This window comes from Alligator sinensis, unplaced genomic scaffold, assembly GCF_000455745.1.
Source record: "Alligator sinensis unplaced genomic scaffold, ASM45574v1 scaffold140_1, whole genome shotgun sequence".
In the NCBI taxonomy this organism is placed as follows: domain Eukaryota; kingdom Metazoa; phylum Chordata; order Crocodylia; family Alligatoridae; genus Alligator; species Alligator sinensis.
The window spans coordinates 4,450,592-4,459,294 of record NW_005841836.1 but is presented as its reverse complement, the minus strand read 5'-3'; the positions used below and the strand labels follow the sequence as shown (position 1 = coordinate 4,459,294).

The following is an 8,703-nucleotide window of genomic DNA, read 5'->3' as shown; positions in this document are numbered from 1 at the left end:
TCCTTTCCTCTGGCCTATGTAAGGAGTGTAGTTGGAACACAAAAGACTTTGTCATGACTCCCCCATGCCCTGTCAAACCTTGGCTGCCATTTTGCAAAGCCAGAAGACTACTGGCAACTATATAACATACTTCAGCCTTTAGGAAACAATAATATATGCCAGGGGACTGGCACTACACACAATAATCCTTGGATGAGTGTAAAGCAAAAGTGAACTTTCTGCCACCTTACCTGCAATCTGCACTGTGCATGCCCTCACTGCTAGCTGCAGTCCCTGCCTTTAAGATTCAGAAACATGAGGCAGGGATCAGAATTTCAAAGCTCTAAATGCTGCAGGAAAAGCCATTCACCTGCTATTTCCAGCAGATGAGCTGGAAATCTCTCAGAAACAGGCTTGTATCTTAGGGTTTTTCTACCCGTGTTCCACTCACTCCAAACAGTCGGATAAAGATCTGAACTCTGGGAAGCTTTCAGCCAAACTGCACCTCAGTTCTGATCTCTTCAGGGTTTGTCCATCATTGCTTCTCAGTAGTTTCCGAATAAAAACATATCAGCTTATACTCCTGGTAAGAAACAAATAAATGAGCTGGCAGCTTTTACAGGGAGGAGCCTCAAAGCCCTGTTCCTTAGACCATGCCAACCAGCTTAGTATGACAACATGCAGGAATGAAAATAGGTAGGTAATACATTAACAGAAATATACTGAAACTTAATAATAGCTGCTTGTCTAGACATGCACTGGAGAGAAATGTCTCATCCTAGCTGCAGCTTATAGTGTGAATGTTGCATAGCCATCTGGCTAAGAGAGTTACCTAATCGTTGCTAATGTTTTGTGTGCGCTTCAGTGCACCACATTGCAGGCGGAGGTAGAAAAGGCAAAAGACAGGACACCTGCATTAGAAAGATAACACCCCTCATCAGTTCAGAACCTCTTGCAACACAAGGCAGCAACAGCTTCTCCTGCAGAGGGTCAGGTCCTAACTGGGGTAAACTGGCATATCTTTGGAGGAACACATGGATTTACAACAGCTGCAGATGGGGCCCATTGTGCTCACCTCCACTTGGTACAGCCACAGCTTGAATGTGCTTATCAGTCAGTCATTTTAAGCAAACACACAGCTTAAAAATAAAAAATCAATCTTTGCTGCCTTCCCTCTTCTGATCTGATCCGCATACAAAATGGGCTTATGAACTTAAAAATTATGGGAGGGATTCAGAGAGGAGGAAAGGAGAGACAAGAGCCCTTTTGTTTTGCATCTTATTCACAATAAAAATTGGCACAGAAGTCAACCACATATATTAACATAGTTTGGGCAAGTTTAACTCTTATGAATACATTTCTGTGGAAAAACTGTGACTATGGAAAAAATCCTCTTTTTTGCTGCTTGAAAAGATAACAGACCCCTGTGTTGAACATACCCAGAACTTTCCTGATTCAGAAATGAGGGAATACAAAGATGAATAAGTCTGAGTCTACTATGGTGGGGGAAGTCCATTGACTCAGGAAAAGGACAGCACTGCAGGCCTATTTTAAAAACCAGTGGCCAGTCTCTCATTGACTTCACTGGGATTTGGATCAGGCTGCAGCAGCACAGAAAATACTCTAATGGTCTCAGGAAAAGTTTACATAGGTTTAATCAGAGACTGGTCAAACCCATCCAGACCCCTTGATACAAATTCAACAGGTTAAGCCTGGAGAACTGTACTGCTAGGGCCTACTTGAAAGCCATCCCAGGTCTATCTAGACAAGCTCCTGTCACATTTCCAGATTGCAGCAAGAACTTACTCTTGGAAGCTCCAAGTTGTCAGGCTCCTTCTCTAGAAGTTAATGCAATACATACAGGTACCATGAATACCTTATATTCCTATCTCTGATCCACAATCCTACTGGAGAATTCTTCCTATCTGCTTGCCAAAATGATGCAATAACAGTCCCTCTAAGATTTATATATGGATGGATCCAGATAGTAACTTTAAAATTGCCATTTTCTTTTCAGTGTACCAGTTTGTTTTACTGTTAGCCTATCAGATACTATAAGTAGACCACCCCTGCAGTACAAATGCTTCATCAGAACACTTTAGAAGCACAACATGGCGTTAGGATTTAATATCTTGCTAATGAGTTTCATAAATTACTAACAGACCTCTCTTATGTGACTCACATCAATACAGCAAGCTTCACCATAAAGAATACACACACACACATATATATAATTTTTTTATTTTTTTTCAGAGGAAGGATGGACATTCTCATCCCAGACTGGAAGTTCAGATCTCTTATCACTAGGGTGTATCTAAACACTACATGCGCTGCACCTGCTTAAGCATGGTTTCCACTGATGTCAGTGTTTGTACTGTAGTTGGCCATATGCTTTAAATACACATCAAGGGCAAAAGATCTGCAATGCAGATTAGAGAAGAAAATTCTCCTCCTTGGGAAAAATTCATCCCTGCCTAATTCTATCACTTAATGACACTTAATGCATACCACTGACCTCATCTCTTAATGTGACCCCACTGGGAATACAAAATTTGGCAGAGAATGGAGCACAAGCTTTCTCACAGCACTTCCATTCCTAGCCACTTGTAGCTGTGCCAGAAAAACGAAGAGAGCAGGCTCTTGCATAGTGTTTCAGCAGAGTTGATCCTGAATGGAACCTGCAAACGTAGAGGTAAGGGCAAGGGTTGGTGGTAAAGAAAGTTAACAGAGCATTTTAGACCTATCTGGAAAGGCTCAGGTCTGGCTTAGATCCTTAAGTGGGCAAAGTTTTTAGTGCCATGCAGGAGTAAGATGGCTGAGGGTACCCTCAAGCAGATCTGACCATCCCTATGAGTTATCTTCCATCTATGGACCAGATATGACCTCTGCATAATCTGCCTGATCTCCAACAGCCTCAACACAAAAGATGGAGATCAGATACTGGGAATCCTCTGATGAACTGTAACAATAGCTGCCAATCAACATATCTGTCTGTCTTAAACAGAAGACCTCTAAATTCACAAATTAACAATATGCCCATTATAACCCTATATAACCAAAATTGCTTTTGGAGTCCTTTCTCAGTACCCTGGGTTGTATTCACTGACCTGATCCATCCTTTTTTCCCCCCAAATTAAGACAATAATAGGGCTGTGTGAAGCTTTCGGTGCTGATTCAATTCAAAGGAGATTCAGCCCAATTCGGCAGCCGAATATCCAAATCTGAATTGAATCAGGAGACCAGTGAAAAGGTCCGAATCGATTCAAAGCTCTCCGAATTGATTCGGAAAAGATTCGGAGAGCTTTAGCAATTTGGGCAGTCCCCGCTTGCTGCCGCAAAGAGCTGGACCCAGACCCCATGCTGGTAAGTAGCAGGCGGGGGAGAGGGGCTGGAGAAGAGGAAGGGGACCATAGAGGGATCCCCGCCAGGCCTCATGACCTGCCTGCTCCTCCAGCCCCCCTGAGCACCCCCTGACTGCTCACCCAGCCCCTCCATGGCTGTCCCACCCGCCCCAGCTCCCGGCCTTTAAAAAAAAAGCCCCCACTCACCAGCTGCTGCCAGGCAGGGAGAGACGATCCCCACTGCCCCACACTGCATTGGGGGCTCTGCCATGAACCCCCCAACCCCCGCCTGCTGTCCCAGCCCCCACCCCAATGGCTGTCCTGCCCACCCCAGCTCCTGGCTCTTTAATAAACAAAACCAAAAAACCTGGGTTCCCCAGATGCTGCCATGCCCTCGGGGCTTCTAGGGGCTCGTGGCAGAACCCCCCCCACAGCACAGGGCAATGGGGAGCAGCAGGGATTGCCCTCCCACCTGGCAGCAGCAGGTGAGTGGGGACTTCTCTTTTTTTTTCTTTCAAAGAGTTGGGAGCTGGGAGACTGCACGGGGCAGCCATTGAGAGGAGGCAGGGGATGGGGCTGATTCAGAGATCTGGCTGATTCAGCAGCTGAATTAATTTGGGACAGTGATTCGAATCACCGAATCAAATCTATGCCCCCGAAACTGGCTGAATCCGAAGTGAATACTAGCCGCTTTGCACAGGCCTAGACAATAAGCGTGTTTCAACAGGTACTGTCTTCCATTGCACCGTCTAGCCCATGGGGCCTGTCAATGCCACTGTAATGCAGCTAGACGATGTTAATACAATTGTCCGTGAAGTAGGAGATATTTCTACCTACTTCTACTAAATTTAAGTGGATTTCTTTATTAGAATTCTCACACAGGGCTTAAAGTCAAAGGGGACCACTATGTTCATTTGGTCTGACCTCTGCCATGATGCAGACCAGAGAATTCCATTCAGCAATGCCTGAATTTATTAGAAAATGATATGACTCTCCAGTATGAATGTGGATGTGTGTCAGTAGGGTTCAGTTCCATTGGACAACTAAGCATAATACGTTCCATCCCAGGAGATACCTATTAATGATTTGGGGGTTTTATACACGCAATCTTAACTTCTTAGTAGCCATCGACTTTACAGAGAAAGTATATTCAAGCCATGAGATGCTGCCTTGTAACCTACAGTATCTCAAAAAAACAATAATTGTAAATATTTTATGTTTGCAGGGGATGAATTCACTGGGATCAGTATATGGCGTATGTGCATCCGGTCAGAGCAGTATACAAGTCTGCCTATTCCCAGGGAGTGGATCTCACATCAGAAGAGCAATGCCCTGCTTGGAGGATAGGAGGAGCCAGGAGTCTGTGTGTTATGGAAGTGTTTCATAACAAGCAGATGTTTTCACTACAAAAGGTCTTGTGAAGTCAAGAGAGGATTTATGTAACCTGCTCTTGGGTTCTGGAGGTCTGGTTCTATATTTTTCTACTTTGCTTCTGACCTTTTGAAAGCCTCCCCCCAGCTCAGCCTTTGTTCATCTTTCTCATTCAAATCCCTAATCTGGTCCTCTTTCCTGATACACAATACAGTTACTAACTGAGCACCCCAGCAGCCCCTCTTCCAACCTCTGACCTGTTCCTCCCTGAAGACTGACCTTTCTCCTTCTCCTTCTCCAATAACATGGCAGCCAAAACTGAACTCATGAGCTTGTAGCCAAGCCAAGCCAAGCTCTTCCTCCTTCCTCCCATGGTCCCACTGCATGGGCTCACAAAACCTGGCCGTCATGTCCAATGCTTCTCCTTCTCACCCAACATACTGGGAATGGTAAAGCCCCAGCAGTTATTAATGAATGACTCTTCAAAAGCACACTTTTTCCTCTTTGGTTATAGCTAAATCATCAGATGGGGATTTATATCAATTTTGTATGCCAATGTAATTTACACTAGGATTGAGTGGATGACTCTTTCTGTGTTTTGCCAAATCCAGTGGAAGAGCACTTAACCTCCCTGCCTTGAACAGTTACACCAGAATAGCTATGGACAGACAATATCTAAATCAATGTAACTGGCACTGTTAAAGTTTTACCTCTACTTCTTTCAAAGGTAATTCTATGCTGGGCTGGGGTGAAGTTAACCTCATATGGAGGTTTGTGTCACCCGTCCACTACTTTTTTTATACCATTACTTTCATGCCCTTCATTTTTCTGGTTTTCCCCAGCCCTGCCTACATCTCTGCTTTTATTTTAAGCATCCTTGTTCTATCTTCTTCTAATCTGTTCCTCTGTCTGTCTTATCATTTTATGCCTCTGTCTGTCTTACCATAATAGAATTAGTTTACCTTCCTCTTCACAAGGCACGTCAGCTGTGATACAGAGGCACACACCATGTATTACCATTTGCATCCTAGACCCTGTCCCACTTAAACAAAAATGTACCTTCTTCTGGGCTATTTTTTATGCTTTAGATGACTCCTTCTATCCAGTGTGAATCTCCTTTGTTAGAAGTACATTAGGTTCAAAATTGTTGGACAAAATCCTTTTTCACTAGAAAATGCTAATTCATAAAACTTTTTTTTGTGGAAACATTCTGGCTTTGATGAAACTTTCTCAAGTCCATAAGGGCATTTTGGGAGAGAATGAGACAACCAGTCTTCCAAGAGTTCAGGGACAGAGATGCAAGCCCTTGTTCTAGAACAGGAATTTAAACCCATACTTCCCATATTGCAGGTGAAAGGAGTATCCTAGTCACTATGCCATTAGCTATTTCAAAGAAGGGTACACACGCCTTCATTTGGTAGCAAAGAAATTCAAAAGGTCTCATTTTCATTCTGGCAGCAAATGAGAACAATTTTGAAAGCTCTCAACACTTTTTGTGAAATAGAGCTCTTGTTTTCCAGCCAGTCCTAGTCAGAAGTACTGTCAACCAAGGTCTCCTACAAAATATTCTGTATTTTGCTAACATTAGGTGCCATTTCTACCCAATCTCCTTCTAGAGTTTAAATACGCCAAAGGACTCAAATATTGTAATGTATCATATACAGTACTAGAAGACATCAGTAACAGACTGTAAGGCCATTTGTACACACCACGGGGGTTTATGTCAGTTTAATTCTCCCTAAATTGAAGCAGTGAGCTTTTAAAAACACTGCTTCAATTTAGGGTGAAGTAGACCCCTGTGGCGTGTACACATGGGTCAGGCCCGATCCTTACCTGCCTCTCCAGTGGCAGGGGGGGGCCCCCCCCCCCGCGGGGGGGGGGGGGGGGGGGAAACGCTGCCAGTGGGCCAAGCAATCCCTGAGCTGCAAGGGGGGCTGGTGCTTCCCTCCATGGCAGTGGCAGCACCCCCCAGGTGGAACCTGTCTGCAGGCACCCAGCCTGGGCAGTCTTGGGGGGCACCACAGCTGTGGAGGGAAGCACCAGGCCCCCATGCAGCTCAGGAAGGAAGGCAGGCAGGCTCCGGGAAGAAAAAAAAAGAAAAAAGATCAGGCTCACTGCTTTGTTTTTCCATCAGTGGAGCCTGCTTGCATTGGCTGCCTACACGAGCTGCCTGCACGGGGCCCAGTGCTTCCCTCCACAGGTTTAAGGTACTAAATTAAAACACGTCAGACATGTTTCATTTTGCTGCATCCAAAAGTCATTTCATGTGCATTATGCCATCAACATGTGTAAACAGCCGCACCATTAAAGCGCATTACGCTGCTGACATGTGTAAACAGCTGCACCATTAAAGTGGTGCAAAGGGGCAATAAGCCACTTTAAAGGCCAATTTTTTGTTGTATGAATAAATTGCCTAAGACCTTATTCTAGGGAAACTCCTCTCCCTCACAGACTGGGTAAAATGTCATCACCCTGCACTGGGTGACAGGCAAATCAATGAAGTGAATGAGATTTTCTACCTTAAGGGCATTAGGCACCCAATTCCTACTGATTCTTAATTGTGAGTAGCATTTCTAACTGCCCTAGGCCACTTTGGAAATCCCAGGTTTAACCTCCTGGAACCAACCTGCTTGGAAGGAAACCAGGATTTTTGAACCATTTCATCACAAGCATGAACTGCTCCTGCTTGAGCTAAATGACAAAGCCCTCTACACAGTATTTGTAGCCAACTCCCTAGCCTATTACAAGGATCATTCATGAGGTCCAACAGCACTTATCCTATTTCCCTTCTGCAAGCTATTTATGCTATTTAAATAAAACAACAAAAATAATGGGTTGCTTCTCTCGGAAAAATACCATGTGCCTGCCTCTGGGGCCACAGCTACTTAGCTAAGTCTCACACTAAGTATTACGCCCCTTCCAAAGAGAGATGCTACCAAATCACTCAGTTCAATCAACCAATAATGTTACAGCCTTCTTCACTGAGTAGCCTCACTGATGACCATCATCTGGGCCAGTTTGACCTGCTCTGTACTTGACTTACACCCCCTAGACAGCTGGGCGTGGATAGCTTGAACAATCAAACATTCTCCTTCCTAAAAGCTGGCTACTAGGGCTGTGCAAAGCTTCAGGTGCTGATTCAATTCGGAGGAGATTTGGTTTGATTCAGTGGCCAAATCTCCAAATCCAAATTGAATCAGGGGACCAATTAAAAGGCCTGAATTGATACAAAGCTCTCCGAATCTTTGGAAAAGATTCGGAGAGCTTCGATGATTCAGACAGACCACAGTGGCTGCAGCAGGGAGCTACAGCTGGACACAGAGCTGGTAAGTACTAGGGGCAGGGGACCATGGGGCCCCTGCCAGACCCCATCCCCTGCCTGCTCCCTCAGCCCCGCCAACCCCTGCCTCCTCCCCCAGTCCCCCCCGCTGCCTGCCTGCCTGACCCAGCTCCCCGTACTTTAAGAAAAACCCCTGACTCACCGGGTCCTGCCAGGCGGGGAGGAGATCCCTGCTGCTCCCACTGTCCCATGCTGCATGGGGGGCTCTGTCACGAGTCCCCAACCCTCCCCCGCTGTCCCAGCCCTCGCCATGGGTGCCCCGCCTGGGCCAGCTCCATCCCTTTAGGAAAAAAATAACCAAGAAAAACCCCAGGACTCACCACTCATGCAGCAGCCTCAGGGCTTTGCGGGGCTCATGAAAGAGCCCCCCACATGGCAGGGGGCAGCAGGGGCCAGCAGCAGGAATCACTCCCCACTAGCAGGAACAGAGAGTCCTGGCATTTTCTCGGGGTTTTTTTCCTTAAAGGGCTGGAGCTGGGGAGGACGGGGAAGCCAAGGGGCTCATGAAGAGCCCCCCATGCAGTGGGGGGCAGCAGGGATTGCCCCCCCCCCCACACACACACCCCCTGGCAGCACCCGCTGAGTTGGGGCTTTTTTTCAAAGAGGCAGGACCTGGGGTGGGCAGAGCAGCCATTGACAAGGCTGGGAGAGGGGGTGGGGGGGGGATGGGGC

At 46.2% G+C, this 8,703-nt stretch overlaps 1 long non-coding RNA gene across 1 annotated transcript in view; it reads right to left on the bottom strand.

Moving 5' to 3' along the window:
- Positions 1–2,291: 2,291 nt before the first annotated feature.
- Positions 2,292–8,703, bottom strand: part of LOC112549962 — a 67,101-nt gene continuing 60,689 nt past the window's right edge. The window contains exon 4 of the long non-coding RNA XR_003093614.1: positions 2,292–2,657. This is a non-coding gene — a long non-coding RNA (uncharacterized LOC112549962). The remainder of the gene's footprint in view (positions 2,658–8,703) is intronic.